The sequence below is a fragment of the Macrobrachium nipponense genome, chromosome 27 (genome assembly GCF_015104395.2).
Source record: "Macrobrachium nipponense isolate FS-2020 chromosome 27, ASM1510439v2, whole genome shotgun sequence".
Lineage (NCBI taxonomy): Eukaryota > Metazoa > Arthropoda > Malacostraca > Decapoda > Palaemonidae > Macrobrachium > Macrobrachium nipponense.
Window position 1 is genome coordinate 32502539 of NC_087216.1, and position 16445 is coordinate 32518983.

Consider the following 16445-nt stretch of genomic DNA (forward strand, 5'->3'; position numbering starts at 1 on the left):
TGAAGGGCCTGAAGGAAGACCTTCCTCTTTTATCTGAGCTCTTCTTTCTGGAGGGGGGACGAGCCGTTGCACCTCCACAAAAGGGCTGCTGAGGAGGACGAGAGTCCTTCTTAATAGTTGACACTATAGGGCGATTCTTCTTCGTTGTCTGCACAAGGAGGTCTTGTGTCGCCTTCTCAGTTAGTGAGCGTGATATATCTTTCACCAACTGAGAAGGGAACAGATGATCGGACAAAGGGGCGAACAATAATGCGGTTCTTTGACTCGGAGAAACAGTCTTAGACAAGAGGGATCCATACACTGATCTCTTCTTTAGCAAACCTGCTCCAAAAAGGGAAGAAACCTCCCCCGAGCCGTCTTGGACTGCCATGTCCATACATGCCAGGACGCTATGAAGAACTTCTGGGTTGTTGAGAAATTCCGTGTCCTGAGACTTTTTAGCAAGTACTCCGAGAGACCAGTCTAGGAAATTGAACTCCTCTAAGACGATGAAGAGTCCTTTAAGAAGGTGGTTCAACTCAGAAATGCTCCATGTCGATCTGGCCGACCCTAATGAGTGTCGTCTGGAAGCATCAACCAGATTCGAGAAGTCTGCGTCTGCTGATGCAGGGAGAGAAAGACCCATGGCTTCTCCTGTCCCGTACCAAATGCCTCTCCTTCCAAGGAGTTTGGAAGGAGGCATGCAGAACACTGTTTTGCCCAACTCTTTCTTCGTGCCCATCCATGAATCTAGAGACTGGAGGGCCTTCTTCATAGAAATCGCTGGTTTCCTTTTAAGAAAAGCAGAGGATTTTACGGTCGTAGTACTCGAGAAGAGCAAACGAGGCGAAGGAGGAGCAGCCGGGCTAAGAGTGTCTCCATACTCTTGAAGCAATAAGGAGGCTAACATCTTGTAGTTAGAAAGTCCCTCATTTGTAGGGGACTCGTCTTCTGACACCTCTTCTAATACACGATCGGAAGAGGGAGAACGTTCCCGTTTGGAGGATGAGTCTTTCCAAGACCTCCTTCGATCCGAACGGGAGGTGCTTCTGTCTGGGGAAGAGCCACCAAAAACTCTTGGTTGACTTCCGACTCCTGACTCCTGACTCCTGACTCCTGACTCCTGACTCCTGCCTCCTGCCTCCTGCCTCCTGCCTCCTGCCTCCTGACTCCTGACTCCTGACTCCTGACTCCTGACTCCTGACTCCTGACTCCTGACTCCTGACTCCTGACTCCTGACTCCTGACTCCTGGGTGACTCCTCACTCCTGGCTCCTGGCTCCTGGCTCCTGCCTCCTGGATGACTCCTCACTCCTGGCTCCTGCCTCCTGGGTGACTCCTCACTCCTGGCTGGCGCCACACGCCTGTTTGGCTCCTCACACCTGGTTGGAGTCGCGCGCCTGGTTGACTCCTTACTCCTGGCAGGAGTCACGCGTCTAGTTGACTCCCGTCTGATTGACTCTTCACTCCTGGCTGGCGCCACGCGCCTGAACGACTCTTCACTCCTAGCTGGAGCCTTGCGTTTGGTTGGCTCCTCGCTCTTGTTTGGAGCCTCACTCCTGGTAGGAGCTTCGCGCCTGGAGGCAGGGACCTCCATACGTCGAGAGGACCTCTTGATGGGAAGGGAAGTATCTTTCCTTCGAGGAGGTTCTTTTGAGAGCACTCCCACTAACGAAGATATCTGTTCTTGCATGGAGAGGAGGATTCTCTTAGTAGCCTCCTCTTTCTCCTCTTCGGGAGGAGGCAAAGGAGGAGTAGAGGTGTCTAGTGGCTCCATGCCAACTACAGGTGACAATAGGGCTCTCTTTGCCCTCTTAACATCTGAAGGAGACTCCTCTGGGAAGCGTTCAGGGCTCGAGTCAAGAGCCGGTGCTTTCCAACTCCTCTTCAATGGTCGCGAGCGATCAGAATCCCTCCAACTGCGTCTAGGAGACGAAGATTCAGACGATGAGAAACACTCACGCAGGATACTTTTACAATAGCGATCCCTGGCAGTCTGGGGTGTCACAGAACCTGCCGAAGGGACACCTGATCGGTGGGGAATCTCCACAACCTCCTTACGGTTTTTGACATTCCTTCTCCTCTGGGCTTGGGAGCTTGGAAGCAGTCTAGACCTGGGAGCGTTGTGGAGCCGACCAGACGCCCCCTCCACTACACTGGGGACACTCATATCACTGTCCACTGTATAATCACTAGCCTTACCTTGCAAAGCAGCAATTTTGTTTTCCATGATTTTGAAAGCAGCTTTTAGATCCGCAAGTTCCTTTGCCGAATCTGCAGGATCTGCAATACGTGAAGAGGCTGAAAAGGAAGGAGAAGTGGCAATTCTTACAAGAGGGGAAGAAGTTCCCAAACTAGGAACTAGCTCATTAGATCTAGAACCACTCATACTTCTAGAGGAAGCTTTCCTCACTCTCTCTCTTTCTAACTTCTTCAAATAAGTAGTTAGATTCTTCCACTCTTTCTCACTCAAATTCTCGCATTCCTTACATGTGTTAGTAAAAGAACATTCATACTCTCTGCAACCTTTACATACGGTGTGAGGATCGACCGAAGCTTTCGGCAACCTCACCTTACAGCCTACATTCACACAATATCTATCACCATTCCGGCGTCAGACATTCTAAGAAAATTCCAAAGCAAGTCCACAAAAACAGTCCACAAAAGCGTATGCCAATCCAACAATCCAGATACGTCACCAAAAGTCGGTCAAGAAGATCAATTGTCGATGAAAAAAAAAATCCAGTCAATGTTGCCGTTCCGGCCGACAGAGGAAATCTGATTAGAAAACGGGAATGGTTCCTAGTCCTGCCAACCAGGGCAGTGCGGTAGATCACCTGACCTACCTGTAGCGTGTGCCGCGAAATTTGAATTTCTGTCGGGGACGACGGAGTCTATAGCTAAGTATATATCTGGCAGGGAAGTTGAATGTATAAAAATGACAATTTGTCCAAAATTGCATTTTTCCTAACTATACAAACCTGAGGTCCTTTTACAATAGGAAGGTTACTAGCGGCAGCTGGATAGGTCGTAAGCTTTCGAACAAGGGGTTCGGTAGTTAACTGCTTGTCTGAGTGCGCGCGCCGCGCGACTGGGAGGCGAAGAATCACTTTTGCTTTAGGCCCAAGCAAAAACTGCAGAGTGAGGGGTGGCATAAGGTGGGGCTATGTGTGGGGTGGCATGAGGTGGAGCTATGTGTAAAAGGACCTCAGGTTTGTATAGTTAGGAAAAATGCTATTTTGGACAAATTGTCATTTGTTCCGACACGGAATACAAACCTTTAGGTCCATTTACAATAGGAAAACTCACTTCTTCGTGGGAGGAATCTGAGTCTTTTGTGAACAGACTGGTGTTCGCCCAACCTTGGAAGCCTCCCTGGTCATAAGAGCGAGGGAGGGATCCAAGCCTCTGACCGATTGATCTGGGTGTGCACTGCAGGATCAATGGTCAGACCTCTGAACCAAGTACTAAGAGAGAGGGATCGACGTCTTCTGAGTCTTCGCAACGGAGTTCGGGACGAAATCGAGCGTCACAGATCCCCATCCCCTGGAGTGTCGTACGTCGAAAGACAGACCATGAAGTTTCCCTACTCTCTTCGCCGATGCCAGGGCCAGCAAGAAGAGGGTCTTGAGGGTCAGATCCCTGTCTGCCGACTCTCGGAGTGGCTCGAAGGGTCTTTGAGTCAGGCTCCTAAGGACGAGAGTCACATCCCACCCCGGGGGCCTGAGTTCCTGGGGTGGGCAAGACCTCTCAAAGCTCCTCATAAGCAAGATCTCGAACGATTCCGAGATATCCACTCCCCTCAGTTTCAGGACCAGGGCCAGGGCGGCTCTATATCCTTTGACTGTGGGGACGGAGAGGCGCTTGTCTCGGTGAAGAAAAACAAGGAAATCCGCTACCTGCTGAAGAGTGGCTCTGAGAGGAGATAGACCCCGTCTACAGCACCAACCACAGAAGACGGCCCACTTTCCCTGGTACACAGCTGCAGAGGACTGTCTGACGTGTCCAGCCATCTCTGTTGCTGCTCTGCGAGAAAAGCCTCTCGCTCGCAAGAGATGGTGGATAACAGCCAGCCGTAAAGATGTAGAGACTGGACTGTCCGGTGGTACCGTTCTACGTGTGGCTGGTCGAGAAGGTTGTGCCAAAGGGGAATCTCTCTCGGTGCTTCTGCAAGCAGAGCCAGCAGGTCCGGATACCAAACGGCCTGGGGCCATTTGGGAGCCACCAGGATCATCCTGAGATTCAGGGTGGCCAGCACTCGGCTGATCACCTTGCGAATCAGGCAGAACGGGGGAAAGGCGTAAGCGAAGAGGTTGTCCCACGGGTGTTGAAGAGCGTCCTCTGCAGCTGCCCATGGGTCCGGCACGGCTGAAAAGAAACCTGGAGTTTCCTGTTGTGCCGGGTGGCGAACAGATCCACAACTGGACGCCCCCACAGGTTGAAGAGCCTTTCTGCCACGTCTGGGTGTAGGGACCATTCGGTCCCTATCACCTGATCCCGACGGCTGAGCTTGTCTGCTACTACATTCCTCTTGCCTGGAATGTAGCGGGCTGACAGCTCTACCAAGTGAGCCACAGCCCACTCGTGCACCTGCAGCGTCAACTGGTGCAACGGGAGGGACACAAGGCCCCCCTGTTTGTTGACGCATGCCACTACCGTGGTGTTGTCGCACATCAACACCACTGAGTGTCCCATCAAGCGGTCCCGGAACTCTTGGAGAGTGAGGAACGCTGCCTTGAGCTCCAGGACATTGATGTGAAGGTGCTTGTTGTGATGGTCCCACACTCCTGCATTCAGCAACTCCTCCAGGTGTGCGCCCCATCCCTCGGTCGATGCATCTGAGAACAGCAACATCTCCCGGGGGGGGGGGGGGGGGGGGGGGGGGGGTGGAAGAGAGAGAGAGAGAGAGAGAGAGAGAGAGAGAGAGAGAGAGAGAGAGGCACTCCTCTAAAGAGGTTCCTGTCGTCCAGCCACCAGGCTAGGTCCTGCCTCACCTCCTCGTAGAGGGACACGGGGAAGTACGGTGGGTCCTCTGCCTAAGACCAACTCTCCTTTAGTCTCCACTGAAGAGACCGCAGGTGAAGACGCCCATGAGGGACTAACTTCTCGAGTGACGACAGGTGGCCGATCACAACTTGCCATTGCTAAGCTGACTGTTCCTGCCGAGACAGGAACCGGTCAGCTGCCTCCCTGAATCTGCTGATCCGCGAGTCTGCGGGGAAGACTCGCCCTGCTACCGTGCCGATCAGCATACCCAGGTACTTCATCCTCTGCTTGGGTTCGAGATCGGACTTCTCAAAGTTCACCACGATCCCCAGATTGCGGCAGAACTCAAGAAGTCGATCCCTGTCCCGTAGCAACTGCTCGCCAGGAGTAACCAGTAGTCGAGATACCTCAGAAGACGTATCCCAGACGAGTGGGCCCAAGCAGACACCAGCGTGAACACTCGCATCATCACCTGTGGGGCTGCTGAGAGACCGAAGCAAAGTACCTTGAATTGGTACACCGTCCCGTCAAGGATGAAGCGGAGGTACTTCCTGGAGGATTGATGGACGGGTATCTGGAAATACGCGTCCCTCAAATCCACTGAAAGCATGAAATCGTTCTCCCTGATAGTCAAGCAGGGAACGTGCTGTCTCCATTGCGAACCGAGACTGGCGAACGAATCGGTTCAGGAAGAGAGATTTATCACCGGGCGCCAGCCCCCCGACGACTTCTCCACCAGGAAAAGGCGGCTGTAGAAGCCCGGTGACCGATCCCTGACGATCTCCACAGCTCCTTTGCTCAGCATGGTCTTGACTTCCTGTCGAAGGGCTACGTCCTTTGATGTTCCCAGAACGTAGGTCTGAAGATGGACCAGGTTGGAGGTGAGGGGTGGCCGAGATTCGAAGGGTAGCAGATATCCCTTCCGAAGGACGTCTACTATCCAGGTCTCGGCACCGTAGCGCTGCCATGTTGCCCAATGGCTCACCAGGCACCCCCCCACTTCCGGCAGCAGGTGAGGGGGAACGCTGTCCCTAGCGTTTCCCGCCTCTCTTCAACTTCTTCCCTGCCCCTCCTCGTGGAAAGGAGGGCTGGGAGGGGGGCTGATAGCGGGGCTGATAGCGACCTCCCCTGGCAGAAGTCGAAGGCAGAGTCTTTCCTCGGGGCTTAGACGAGGCAACTGTCTTAGCAGCCGAGGAAGCGCTAACCAAACTCTTGGGCTTGGCCGCAGTTGATCGAGGCTGCCCAGAAGCCTTCGAAACTGCATGGTGTACCAGACAGTCACTATCATCAGTGCGACGTCTTTCCACCGCAGCGTCCACCATCTCTCCTGGAAAGAGAGAGGAGGAACTCCATACTGGTCCGTTGCGAAGTCCTAATGCCGCCTCACGCCCAGCCGCCCTGGACACTCAGGTAAGACTGCGTCCCTACGCCTCAGTACCAGGTTGGCCCACAGGTTTTCCGTCTGGTGGGCAAGGTAGGAGATGGCCCTACCCCCAGACTGGCAAAGTCTCCTGAAAGCCGGGTCCCCTTCTGGAGTAATATTCCCAGAGGTGGCCACGACCTTGGACAATGTGAGGGACCACAGGTCCAGCCAGGAGACTGCCTGGAAAGCCGCCATGGCGGTGGATTCCAGAGCGAGTGCCTCCTGCTGCAAGAACCACAGGTTCTCCGACAGGAGCTGATGCAGAGACACTCCCGGAGTTAGCCTGGCTAGCTCCGGGTTAACCTGTTTGGGTGGCATCGGATCCTCGGATGGCACGTAGAATCTTCTCTGTCGCAGTAGAGGAGGGGGAAGTAGCTTAGATGACCTGCCAGACCGAAGCGAACCCTCTTGTCCGGAGATGAGCGAGTCCACCTGGCCCAGCACTGAGTCGGCCAGCTCCGATCGCAGCAGACCCACCATCGCCCTGGGTTCCTTTTTAGGCCCCCAGAACGACTCGAGCCGGGACGTGGGCTCAGAAGGTGGGAGCGGCGATCCTTCCCCGAGGTCGTTGTGCTGACGAATCAGCGCAATAACCTTTGCAAAATTCCTCTGGATCTCAGGAGTGACCGCATCTTGAGGAGTAGGACCGTCAAGCCCCTCCAGCAAGAACAACTCCCGAGACCCTCGTCCTTCAAAAGGAGGAACAGCAACAGACCCTTCCCGGCCTCCTCCTGCCACTTGTGCATACGACCTGGTCGATCAGAGGACCGTGCCTGGCACGTAGGGCGTCGTGGCGGGATCTTGAGGGGCTCACCCCTCACGATCACTCCTTGTTGCCTCGCCCTTACCGGTGTAGCCCGAGGAAGTTGAAGGAACAGGAGAGGAAGACCTGACGCTCCCCACTCGCTCACAGGAGAGGAAGACCTGACGCTCCCCACTCGCTCACTGGCAGAACTAGTGTGCTTGGGGGGCTGCAGGTGATCGCCAACCCGCAGTGGCAATCGAGCTGCAGGCCTGGTCGCGCCGCTCCCCTGGGGAGAGTGGCTGGACCGAGAACAGTGGCCCCGGTCCAGTGCGTCAGAGGAGCTGCTGCTGGGCACCCTATCCGTCCGGTCCTGGTGGGAGCGGCGGTCAGGGGACCTGCAGAGACCACTATCTCGGTGGGACCGGTGCCTGTCCTCACGGCACGTCGAACTGCTGGGACCAGCCGGGGCTGGTTCCTGCGATCGAGGGGACCTCTTACCAGCCTCAGCCCGTGACCGGTCATGCACCAGCACGTCAACCCTGGTAACCAGCTGGTCACTGCGAGAGCGGCCGCTGGCCTGGCGAGAGTCACCTGAGCGGCTCTCGCCAGCCTTCCGCTCCGTGCCTGGGTCCTAGCGCCGAGCGAACTCGGACGCCTGAGCCTTGGCGGGCGACCGGACACTCGGTGCCTCTCGCGAACAAAAGGCCGAGCCGAAACCTGGTGTAGTGGAAGTGGCCCTAGCACCAGGCAAGGAAGTACCGGTGTTAGCTGGTACCCCTCTGGTCCACGTCTTCTTCTTCCTTGCGGAAGGAGAGACGGGCCCCGCTCCCAAAGGAGCAGGAGAACCAGCAGAAGAACCCCCCGTCCCACCGGAATGAGACGGGCCCTTAGAAGTTCCCGAGGGAGCCTTCTTAGGGGGGAAGGAGGCAGCCTTCTTCTTCCTCGGCTTGGAAGCCTTGGAAGTCGAAGGGGAAGAGGCGGCAGCAGGCGACGAAGACGACGACAAAGACAACGACGACACCTTCCTCTTCTTCATCTTCGTCAGCTCCCTCAGGACAGACGTCAGGTCCTCCATCCAGGATGGAGCCGGGGCTGCTGTTGCCGAAGCAACAGGGCCCGGCTGCACCTGTCCAGAAGGACCAGCGACTGGGGCAGCAACACCACGGGCTGGGACGACATCGGCAGGTGCAGGAACAGCAGGAGCGGTAGGTACGGCAGGCAGGTCAGGTACAGCAGGAGACGGGGCAGCAGCCAGCGACATCCTGAGTACCGGCGGCAGGTCCAGGGGTGAGCTCTTCGGGCATTGGAAGTCAGGGGCTGGCAGCACGAAGAACCCGGGAGGGGGAGGCACGCCTCTCCTCGGCACGGCAGCGATCGAGCCCTGCACAGTGGCCATCGGAGTCACTGACATCACGTGCGGGGTGTAGACCAGGTAAGGAGGGGCGGCACCCTGGAGTCGAGACAGTGGTGGTAGTGGTGGTCACCGCTCCATGGGTGACCAGCACAGCACCCGCCAGATGCTGGAGCAGCCCATGGACTCTCGGCGTGCCCTGGAGCCCCAGCGACACCCGCACCTGGCCGAGGCCGTCGCCCGCAGCAGGAGCACCTGAGGAAGCAACAGTCGGGTGATTAGGAGGGGTTCCCCTCGCGCGGGGGGGTCAAGCCCCACCCTGAGCGAATGGAAGACCCCGAATACAACTGCACGTTGGGGTACCTTGTGCCCTCCTCTACGCTCGACGGATCAGGCGAAGAGAAGGACCAAGAAACCCCCCCCCCGAAGGGGAAGGCGCCATACGCGGGAGCTGAGCCGGGGGCAGGAAAGAAGACGAAGTGTCCGTAACCAAGGGAGTCGCTGGAGAGCTTTCCGACGACTCCTTGGCAGGTCTACGCTTCTTCCTACCCTCGCACAGCACCCACTGCACCTCCAACCAATTCACACAAATATTACATGGCTCGGTCCGAGAGTATTCACGCTCCCGGCACTGAGCACAAAGGACATGAGGATCTATTTCGGGGAAAGAGCGAAAGACCCCGCACTTACGGCCCTCCACACCAGGGCAAACTCTGCGGCTGATGATGGGGCGCGGGGATAGCTCCATTGCCCGAGGATCCATAATCAATACAATAAAAGAATAAAGAAAGTCACGTACTTACAATACACTTTCACAACACTGACAAACCAAGTTGAAGAAAACAACACACAACCAAAGCATACGACGATGAAGCGGGCAGAGAGCGATGACGAACACGTCCTCCACCAACACGGCCGAAAGCAAAAGTGGTTCTTCACCTCCCAGTTGTGCGGCGCGCACTGTCGGACAGGCAGTTAACTACCGACTCCCTTGTTCGAAGCTTACGACCATTCCAGCTGCCGCTAGTTACCTTCCTATTGTAAAGGACCGATGGTTTGTATTACGTATCGGAACAAATTTATTATTTTGCATTTATGGTGTCATATTTCTTCTGCCACATCAGAGTTGTAGGCGTCATAACCCTGGAAATAATTTCTGATGAATATAATTGAAAAGTGCCTCAACCTCGGAATGTCGTAAGCCGAACCCGTCGTAACCCGGGGACTGCCTGCACTTGTAATACCTGTAATTCATCAGAGATGAATATCTTTATATAAAAATGATATTGTTATGATACAATAAAGTTTTGTACATACTTACATACTTACCTGGCACATATATACTTAGCTATAGACTCCGTCGTCCCCGACAGAAATTCGAATTTCGCAGCACATGCTACAGGTAGGTCAGGTGATCTACCGCCCTGCCGCTGGGTGGCAGGAATAAGAACCATTCCCATTTTCTAATCAGATTTTCTCTTCCACCTGTCTCCTGATGGGAGGCTGGGTGGGCCATTTAATTGTATATATCTGCCAGGTAAGTATGTACAAAACTTTATTGTATCATAACAATATCATTTTTGTACATTCAACTTCCCTGTCAGATATATACTTAGCTGATTGGCACCTTTGGTGGAGGGTAAGAGACAGCTAATAAATGAAAAAGACAGGAAGACAACATACGTTGTAGGTCATATATAAAAACCTTGGTTCCTACCTGTTTTGGCGGAAGACTTCATGGCTACTGCCTAGGAGCCTGCTTCGCCTCAAGAGCCTCAGCGAGGTAGTGACCTCATGCTGAGTTCTTGTGGGTCTGTCAAAGGGGTCTTATCCGCTTACTCGACAGAGCCTGAGGATCTTTGTCAATGGGGTCCTATCCACTTACATGACAAAACACCTTACCCAATGGCATCATCAAGGAGCACAACACCGATCCCAATCACCTGATCCTAACACCCGGGTTAGTACTGAGATTGAAAGGAGTTATCCCCAACATCCTTTCAAACAACCCTAAAAACTCAACACCAAACTTGTTAAAAACTAACTAAACTAGTTAAGGATCAGTATCAGCTCCTTGTCCCAGCACAGTATCTGCTGATACATAAGGACCAAGAGAGAAGCATTTCTCGTATGTCACTCTGACATCCTTTAAGTAATGGGAAGCAAACACAGAGTTGCATCTCCAATACGTCGCTGCTAAAATATCTTTCATGGACATATTCCTATTGAAAGATAGAGAAGTTGCAACTGCACGTACCTCATGTGCTTTAACCCTCAGCAGCTTCAAGGATCCATCTTGGCACTTCATGTGAGCTTCCGATATCACCTTTCTAACAAAGAACGCTAGTGCGTTTTTTGACATGGGCCTCTTTGGGTCCCTGACCGCACACCAGAGACTCTGACGGCAACCCTGAAGTTGATTCTTCTTTTTAAGATAAAACTTCAGTGTCCTGACTGGGCAAAGAGACCTTTCTAACTCTCTCCCGGCAAGAGGAGAAAGTCCCTTGACTTCAAAGCTTCTGGGCCAAGGTTTAGATGGGTTCTCATTTTTAGCCAGAAACAGAGGTTGGAAAGAGACAACTGCCGAATCTCCTTTAAATCCTACACGAGAATCTAATGCATGTAGCACTGACCCTCTTGGCAGTCACGAGGGTCAAGAGAAAAATGCACTTCCTCGTGAGATCTCTAAACGAGGCTTGATGAGGAGGTTCGAACCTGTCCGATGTGAGGAACTTGAGGACTACGTCTAGATTCCAACTCGGGGGGAGAGAGGATCTAGTCTTGGTGGTCTCGAAGGACCGTATAAGATCATGAAGATCTTTGTTTTCCTCTATGTTCAGGCCCCTATTCCTGAATACAGCAGAGAGCATGCTCCTGTATCCTTTAATGGTGGGAACCGCCAAATGTGATTCTTCCCTTAGGAAAAGAAGAAAATCAGCAATGTCGGTTACAGAGGTATTGGATGAGGACAGCTTCTTCGACCTACACCATCTACGGAAGACTTCCCACTTCGATTGATAAACCTGCATGGTAGATGAGCTGCAGGCTCTGGCGATTGCGCTCGCAGCTTTTCAAGAAAAGCCTCTAGCTCTGACGAGTCTTTCGATAGTCGAAAGGCAGTCAGGGAGAGAGCGGGGAGGTTTTTGTGGAACCTCTTGAAGTGGGGTTGTTTGAGCAGATCTGTCCTTTCGGGAAGAGATCTGGGGAAGTCCACCGTCCATTCCAGTACCTCTGTGAACCAATCTCGAGCAGGCCAAAAGGGAGCGATGAGTGTTAATCTTGTTCCCTTTGAGGATACAAACTTCCTTAGCACTTCCCCCAGTATTTTGAATGGTGGAAAGGCGTAAACGTCTATGCCCGACCAGTCCATGAGGAGGGCATCGATCGCTATGGCTCTGGGATCTTCCACTAAGGAGCAGAAGTTGTCCATCCTTCTGGAGAGGAACGTGGCGAACAGGTCTATCTGAGGCTTCCCCCAGAGGGACCAAAGCTTTTGGCAGACTTTGGAGTGGAGGGTCCACTCTGTTGGAAGGACCTGGTTCTTCCTGCTCAGTCGGTCTGCTCTTATATTCTTTACTCCTTGAACGAAGCTTGTCAGGAGTACAATGCCTCGTTCCTCTGCCCAGATTAACAGAGCTCTTGCTATCTCGTACAGGGAGAAAGAGTGAGTCCCCCTGCTTTCGGATGTACGCCAGAGCCGTGGTATTGTCCAAGCTGACCTGGACTACCACGCCTCTGACTTCCGATTCGAAGTACTTCAGGGCTAAACGGATAGCCAGAAGTCCCTTCGCGTTGATGTGCCAAGACACCTGTTCTCTTGTCCAGGTGCCTGACACTTCTTTCGTTCCCAGTGTTGCTCCCCATCCTGTCTCCGAGGCGTCGGAAAACAACACTAGGAGCGGGTTCTGAATAGAAAGGGACACTCCTTCGTTCTTCTCTAGAGGGGTTAACCACCACTTCAGGTGGGACTTGATCTCCAGTTGAATGGGAAAAGAATCTGACAGTTCTCCTGTCTTCCGATTCCACATTCTTTGCAGGTAGAACTGCAGAGGTCTCAGGTTGAGCCTCCCTAGGGAAACGAACTGCTCCAGCGACGAAAGGGTACCCAGGAGACTGAGCCATTCCCTCACTGAGCTTCGTTCTTTCTCTAAGAAGGATGAGACTTTTTCCAAGCCTCGAACAATTCTTTCTCGCGACGGAAACACTCGAAAACCCCGAGAATCCATCTGAATCCCCAGATAGATATGTTCTGGCTGGGGATCATCTGTGACTTCTCGAGGTTCACAAGCAGTCCGAGCGATCGTACAAGCTCCAAAGTCGTTTCCAGGTCCTCCAAACACTGATGTTTCGATTTGGCTCTTATGAGCCAATCGTCCAAGTAAAGTGATATGTTCACCCCCTGCAGATGTAGCCATCGTGCTACGTTCCTCATCAGGCTCGTGAAAACTTGAGGAGCCGTAGACAGGCCGAAGCACAAAGCCCTGAACTGAAAGATCCTGCCCTGTATCATGAACCGAAGATATTTCCTTGATGCAGGATGGAGGGGGACGTGAAAATACGCGTCTTGCAGGTCCAGGGAGACCATCCAATCTCCAGGACGCAGAGCCGCAAGAACCGAGGTGGAAGTTTCCATAGAGAATTTCTCTTTCTCTACGAATCGGTTCAGTGCGCTCACATCCAGTACAGGTCTCCATCCCCCCGAGGCTTTCGGGACGAGGAACAGTCGACGAGGAACAGTCGATTGTAGAAGCCTCGGGAGTGTGGATACTGTACTAGTTCGATGGCCTCCTTTTCTAACATCTGGTTTACAAGATGCAGTAGAGTTTCTCTCTTGGCAGGGTCTTTGTACTTCGCAGACAGTTCCCTTGGGGTCGACGTCAAGGGAGGCCTGTCTCTGAAGGGGATGAGATATCCTTTTTTCACGATCGAGAGGGACCAGATGTCTGCCTCTCTTACAGCCCATGCTTCTGAGAACTTCAGAAGCCTGGCACCTACTGGTGTTTGGAGGACTGGCACGTCATTTGGTCTTCTTAACCGGTCTGAAAGAAGACCTACCTCTCTTTTCCGTTCCTCTCTTCCTAGAGGAGGATCAAGATGATGAACTCCCTCGAAAGGGCAGCTGTGGGTTACGTGACTCCTCCTTCACAGCAGGAACGGCTGGCCTCGCCTTCTTCGTTAACTGAACCAGAAGATCTTGAGTCGCCTTCTCATTAAGTGAGTGAGAAATATCTCTCACTAACTGAGAAGGGAAAAGCTGGTTCGAAAGAGGTGCGTAAAGCAGAGACGACCTCTGAACAGGCGAGACAGCTTTTGTCAGGAAAGCGCTGAATACAGCCCTCTTCTTAAGAATTCCTGCTCCGAATAGGGAGGCCACTTCCTCCGATCCGTCTTGGACCGCCTTGTCCATGCACGCTAGTATACTATGCAGGACTTCGGGGCTAAGGAAGTCGGTGTCCTGTGTCTTCTTGGCCAACGCCCCAAGGGACCAGTCTAGAAAGTTAAAAACTTCCAAGACATGGAATAATCCCTTGAGGAGATGGTCCATTTCCGACATTCCCCAAGTAGCTCTTGCGGATGACAGGGATTGTCTCCTCGACGCATCCACAAGCGTGGAGAAATCTGCCTCAGCCGAAGCAGGGAGAGCGAGCCCCATTGCTTCCCCTGTCTCATACCAAATACCTCTCCTCCCCGAAAGCCTGGAGGGAGGGCAGGTAAAGACAGTCTTTCCAGATTCCTCCTTGGAGCTGAGCCAATTTCCAAAAGACTGCAGAGCTTTCTTCATGGAAATGGTCGGGCACATCTTCAAGAAGGAGGATGATTTAGAGGTCTTCGTACTTGTGAACAACGAACGAGGAGACGGAGGGGTGGCAGGACTCAGAGAATCTCCAAATTCTTGCAGCAAAAGAGTTGCTAATGTTTTGTAGTTCGAGGGACCCGCACCCTTTTGAGCTTCTGAGTCAAGCTCGTGTCCAGTTCTGATGGGAGAAGAGTGATCAACCAAAAGGAGAGTGCCTCTTTTGGCAAGGTGAAGGGCTTCTAGCAGTATCAGAGCCATCCTGACAAGGGCGACGGCCGCCTGTGCGACATCTTGCGTCCCTGCCAGGAGAAGGCTGATCCTGCGAAAAACTCCTATCATTATGAGAGCCCTCCTGACAAGGGCGACGGCCGCCTGTGCGACATCTTGCGTCCCTGCCAGGAGCAAGCTGATCCTGTGAAAAGCTATAAAGAGGAGCCTCTCGGTTGACGTCTCTCTCTAAAGGTGCAGCGGGAGATCCTGGCGCCTGGTTGGTGCTGAACGCTTGGCTGGCACCTCGTGCCTGGCTGGCGCTGTCCACATCGGACACTCTCGCCTGTCCGGACTGTCCGCATCTGGCGCTTCGCGCCTGGCTGGAGCTGTCCACGTCGGACACTCTCGCCTGTCCGCATCTGATGGAGCTGTCCGCATCGGACACTGGCGCCTGTCCGGGCTGTCCGCATCTGATGGAGCTGTCCGCGTCGGACACTGGCGCCTGTCCGGGCTGTCCGCATCTGATGGAGCTGTCCGCGTCGGACACTGGCGCCTGTCTGGGCTGTCCGCATCTGGCGTTTTGCGCCTGGCTGACGCTGTCCGCTTCGGACACCCGAGCCTGTCTGTGCTGTCCGCATCTGGCGCCTCGTGCCTGGCTGGCACTGTCCACTTCGGACACCCGCGCCTGTCCGTGTTGTCCGCATCTGGCGCCTCGAGCCTGGCTGGCGCTGTCCGCGTCGGACACTCGCTCCTGTCCGAGCTGTCCGCCTTTGGCGCCTCGAGCCTGGCTGCTTCTGTCCGCTTCGGACAATAAACACGCTTGTCCGAGTTGTCCGCATCTTCCAGCAGACGAGAAGATCTCTTGACAGGAAAAAAAGTGTCTTTCCTACAAGGAGGGTCCTTTTTAGCACTCCTACTAAAGAGGAGATTTGCTCCTGCATTCTAAGGAGAATCTTAGTAGCAGTATCTTCCTTCTCCTTATCAAAATGAAGGGAAGGAGCTCTGGAGGACGTAGGGGACTCCGAGCCGAGTGCAGGCGTAATCAATGCTTTCTTGGCTCTCTTCCTCTCGCATGGAGACTCTTCTGGAAAACGTTCCGGGCTCAAGTCCAAAGTAGGCGCTTTCCAACTTCTTTTGATAGGACACGATAGATCGTCGGAACTCCATCCACGTCTGTGGGGAGACGAATCAGACGAGGAGAAGCACTCTTTGAGGATGCCTTTCCAATGGCAATCCTTGGCAGTCGGGGACGCCACAGATCCTGCAGAGGGGACGCCTGATCGGTGGGGATTCTCCGTAACCTCCGTAAGGCTTTCAACATTCCTTCTCCTCTGGGCCTGGGAGCAAGACAGAGCCGATCAGACGCACCCTCCACTGCACTAGGGACACTCACATCACTTTCCACTGCACTTTGCTTACCTTCTAGAGCTTGCATATTAAGCTCCATCCTTTTGAGGGCAGCCTTCAAATCTGCAATTTCCGATGAAGAATTTGCATTTTCTGAGAAGGTAGAAGGTGCTGATACTGTATGAGAGGAAGCAATTATTAAATGAGGATTAGGTTACATTAACTGGCTCGCTAGAGCGTAACCTACTCAAGCTTCTAGAGGAAGCTTTTCTAGCCCTATCCCTCTCTAACCTCCTTAAGTAGGAATTTAGTGTCTTCCATTCCTCCTCACTCATATTTACACATTCATTGCAAGTGTTAGATCTAGAACATTCATTCTCCCTACAACTCTTGCATATTGTGTGAGGATCTACCGAAGCTTTCGGTAGTCTCACCAAACAACTCTCATTCACACATCTTCTAACTGCACAGTTAGAGTCTGACATCTTGAGAAAAATTCGAAGCAAAATCCAAAAAAGTCCACAAAAGCGTATGCCAAACCAAAGATCCAATACGTCACCAAATAAGACAGTCCAGAAGATCAACGGCGATGAAATACGAAAATCAAG

At 53.3% G+C, this 16445-nt stretch overlaps 1 protein-coding gene across 1 annotated transcript in view; it reads right to left on the minus strand.

The window, feature by feature from the left end:
• The window catches only part of LOC135201003 (uncharacterized), a gene marked incomplete in the record, with an annotated part of 133562 nt that overhangs the window by 42613 nt on the left and 74504 nt on the right, over positions 1–16445 (minus strand).